The following is a 4077-nucleotide window of genomic DNA, read 5'->3' as shown; positions in this document are numbered from 1 at the left end:
ATTATATACATTAGATACCCGCTATTCGCCACTTACGCTAAATGTAATAAAATCAGAATAATATTGCGTTTTGGTGTTTACATTGTTATTTTTGGTTACTGATGTTTTAATCATGTTACTTGTCTGGCGGTAATGAAGAGTTAATGTCAAGCCCTGGAGTCTATGTGCCGGGGCTCAGCCCCAGACGTCCCGGCCCAATTTAAACCCTGGTCTTATGTAGCATGATGCTACAGTGTGCATGAATGGTCACATAACACGCGCTTTCGGTCTTGTAGTATGAACGGACATCTTCATATGACTGAAACTCTACACATCTCCCGCGCTACTCTCCATTGGAAATGAATGACTTTCGGTCTGTCATTTGTCGGAGATAGTGGAAAGCCGGCTTGAATCGCAGTGGAAACGTCAGTATGACGAGGATCGTTTTCATTTTAAAACAAAAGCGCACCAGTGTAAATGTAGCCTTACAGCTACGGGGGCTGGGACGCATTCACACTAAATACTCACGTGTGAGCCACATCTCTGAGTGTCACAGTCGCGGACCAACTGTGCAGACCTATCGGTGTATTAGGCTATAGTAAGATACCACGAGCAGACTGCTCCGTACGTTTTCGCATCGCTCTCGCTGATGTCAAACACTGATCGATCTGCGCCTTACTGACGTTGATGAGATTAACCCCTTATGTATCGAAATTTGGTACCGAACGACGAGACGTTTTTCGATACTCGATAGTATCGAGGCAATTCGGTCGGTGCCTAAAAAGTATCGAACTCGATACACAGCCCTACCCAGTATAGTGATATATAAAATCCTCAAAGCTCACAGACACGAAAAAATTTGAGTTCAAGAGGTGATTTCATTGATTTCAGATGTAAAAACTACAATTTCTAAAAATGTAGCTTATTCTGGTAGCCATTAGAAAGAGGGATTCTTCCACAGAGGACAGATGCCCTTGGTGAACAGTATAAAAGTCAGATCCACCCTCTCAAATGCAGCAAAGAGCACAGGAAAGGTCTGATGCCTTTCGGCTACAGCACTTGAACAGTTTCACTCTGTCACATTGCACAGCTAATCTGGTGCCAATTCCCTGAACTCTATCACACCCTGCCACTGCGCTTTCTCCAAGGCCCTCCAGACAGCCGTCCATCAACCTCTTGGCATTCTGGGACAACACAAAGTAGACACGCTGGCTCCTTTCGAGGTGACGGTACTCAGAATTGCCAATAAAAGCAGTGCTGTGGCCATTTGTAATGCAGCGGGGAGTTCAGCAGTGTGTTATATAAGAATCACCTGTCGGTATTAAGCACAGGTAGGTGATATCGGGTTTGCTTCAAGCTATTCTAGATCCAGAATACTCACTACATAAAAACAGCGCAAATACATAAAATTGAACATACTATGTCCCAAAAATTATAAAAATGTCTTTACATTAGATTAAGAAACAAAATATTAAACCAACTGATATTTATTTGAAAGAAAAAAACTAGAAGCACACCTTTTAGGCATCATTTCTTAAAAAGGTATTTTTAGGTTTTTAAATGATAAAACAACAGATGTACTGTTCAAAATAAAGACGAAGCTTATTTTGACATTTAAGCTACAATTAATGTATGAATGTAATTGGATTGGATTAGGCGACTAAATATCAAAGTTTTTTGAGACACACACACACACACACCTATATATACAGTAGATATTGTATGAAAGTCATTGCATTAAACTGGGCGACAAAACTATTATAGCATAATAATATTTATTTGAAAGAAAAATTGCGCAAGCACACTTTTTAAGCAAAATATTTATAAAAGAAGGTTGGATTAAAGTTTTAATGTTTTTGAAGTTATAACAATATAACAAATATTATTGGTGTACATTTTACAATAAAATACCATTTCAGCTTTTCTACTTCAAAATGTCATGTTTAATTCAGTGTTACTTGCGGTCTCTTTTTGAAATGTATTTAGTGAAAATTCTTACAACACTTTTTTCTTTGTGCATTGTTCAAAATAACAATAATAATAATAATAATATAATTTGGTCACTTAAGCAACACTTAAAAACATCATTGCATAGACATACTGTAGATTAGATTTAGTAACAAAATATCAAGCCAAGCGACATTTATTTGAAAGAATGACAAACACACTTAAGAATATATTTTTTTTTAGGTTTTAAATGATAAAAAACCAAACACAAGCTATTTGGACACTTCAACACCTGTGTGAATTTGAGGAGGATGACTTCATACATCCACTTATAATCACTGTGGCTCCAGTTAAAAGTGCATGCTATTAAATAGCAATTTAGAAAGTTAATTCTGAGAAAATCTCAAGCAGCATTTGTTTACAGATGCCACTTAATGAAATTACATTCAGACAGGTTAAGTGTCACTCGAGTGTCCGAATACCTTTTGAGGGTCACTGTATACACACACACTCTGTCACAACCCAAAGGGGCACCTCTGTGTGTGTGTGTGTGTTCTGGTGACAGCTGCTGGATCCGGGGAGCGAGTGTGCTAAGCTGAACGATGAGGTGAGACATGGCTGTATTGCACCTAACGAGCAAACTTTCCAGCATTGGCCAGAGGGCATGGCACAGGCAAACGAACAATGTGTATGCATGCGCATGGCAACCAGGCATTTACACACCATAAACACTCTGTAAACGCAGTACGGTGGACAAGGTCACCAGAGAGGACTAACCTCCTCCATTAACCTCCTCCTCTTCCAAAACGGACAGTACATCTACCGAGCCGAACGGCACACACGATGTCCCGTTGCATTGGGATTATGGTAGTGAGAAGAACTAACAAGCTATCTAATGCACATTCAGAAAGATCTGAGGAACTATGAGATGAAGGAGTTGCTTAAAATAATTGGTTTATGCTTGATTAGTCCTGGTTTAGACGCACAGCTGTAGTGTTCACCAGCAAAACCTCTTCAAAAAGTCGTTTTGATGAAGCTGAATCATGGACATCATTTTATAACAACAACCCTCAAACTTTGGCATCTAGTGTGCATTTTAAAGACTTTTTAGACATTGGCGTGGTTTTGGTCAAGTGGCGGTCATCCAGACTTCGCCAAAAACAGTTTGGCTTTGGCTGGAGGCTCCGTTGAAATCAGATGCCATCATAATGCCCTCTCCATTCCTCATGTCCTCTTCAAGCTCTTAGAGCTTCTCTGACTAGTGAACAGAGCTCCTTATAAGGAAGAGAACTCGGGATGTTTTTATCTCAAAATAGAACTCAAACAATGAGGGAAAAAAGCTCAAATATGCAAGGAAGTTCACAGAGCCCCCTGAGCTTGCTCTTAAACCACAGTTTGAAGATGATTATAGTCTATTAGGACATAGGTATCACCTTCTCAATGGAACCGGTCATTTAGCACATGCTGTCCTGGCCGCAAAATCAAGAGAACATCGCAACACAATATTTGTATTAATCCACCAGTGAGACAGAGCTGCCGGATACAGTTACAGAGTAAATTCAACCAGGGCTGAAAGGTTCAGTAATGGGGAAATGATTTATTTAGTCATTTATTAGAAATGCATGCAAAAGCAAGAAAAACAATATATTAAGCACAAGTACAGTTTGCAAATATTTCTGTTTTGCTTGTTTAGATTCTCACAAGCCTACTTGGCACATGCAGCAGGGAAAAGCTTAGCAAAATGTGTCACCTTAAAATAAATGCACAATTTTTATCATGAGACAATAAATTTAGGCAAGGCCCATAATATACCTGTAAGTAAGAGATGCACATGAAAAAAAAAAGATTAAAAAACGATTTAAAGAATATTTAAAAAACGATTAAAATATGATTTTTAAAGTTAAAAGTGTTTTCTCAGGGGAAAGTTAATTTTATAAATTTTTATCCATGCAAACTTAATGTCCATTCAAATGTAAATAGGATTATAGTAAATAAAATGAATCAATACATTAAATTAGTTTATTAATTTTTTTAATTTAGTTTAGACCTTCATTTGCCCTCAGTGTAAAATCTGACAAACAAAAACAAATATAATAAAAATAAATACAGCAATAATATCAATACTCTATCAACTAATAAATATATACATTT

General features: G+C 37.7%; 1 protein-coding gene across 6 annotated transcripts in view; it reads right to left on the bottom strand.

The window, feature by feature from the left end:
* LOC107603087 (centrosomal protein of 85 kDa-like) overlaps positions 1 to 4077 on the bottom strand; it is an 89593-nt gene that overhangs the window by 30166 nt on the left and 55350 nt on the right. The gene's annotated exons all lie outside the window — the stretch shown is intronic.

The sequence above is a fragment of the Sinocyclocheilus grahami genome, unplaced genomic scaffold (assembly GCF_001515645.1).
Source record: "Sinocyclocheilus grahami isolate Dianchi unplaced genomic scaffold, SAMN03320097.WGS_v1.1 scaffold340.1, whole genome shotgun sequence".
In the NCBI taxonomy this organism is placed as follows: Eukaryota; Metazoa; Chordata; class Actinopteri; order Cypriniformes; family Cyprinidae; genus Sinocyclocheilus; species Sinocyclocheilus grahami.
The sequence above is the reverse complement of the archived record's forward strand: the minus strand, read 5'-3'. Positions and strand labels throughout refer to the sequence as shown.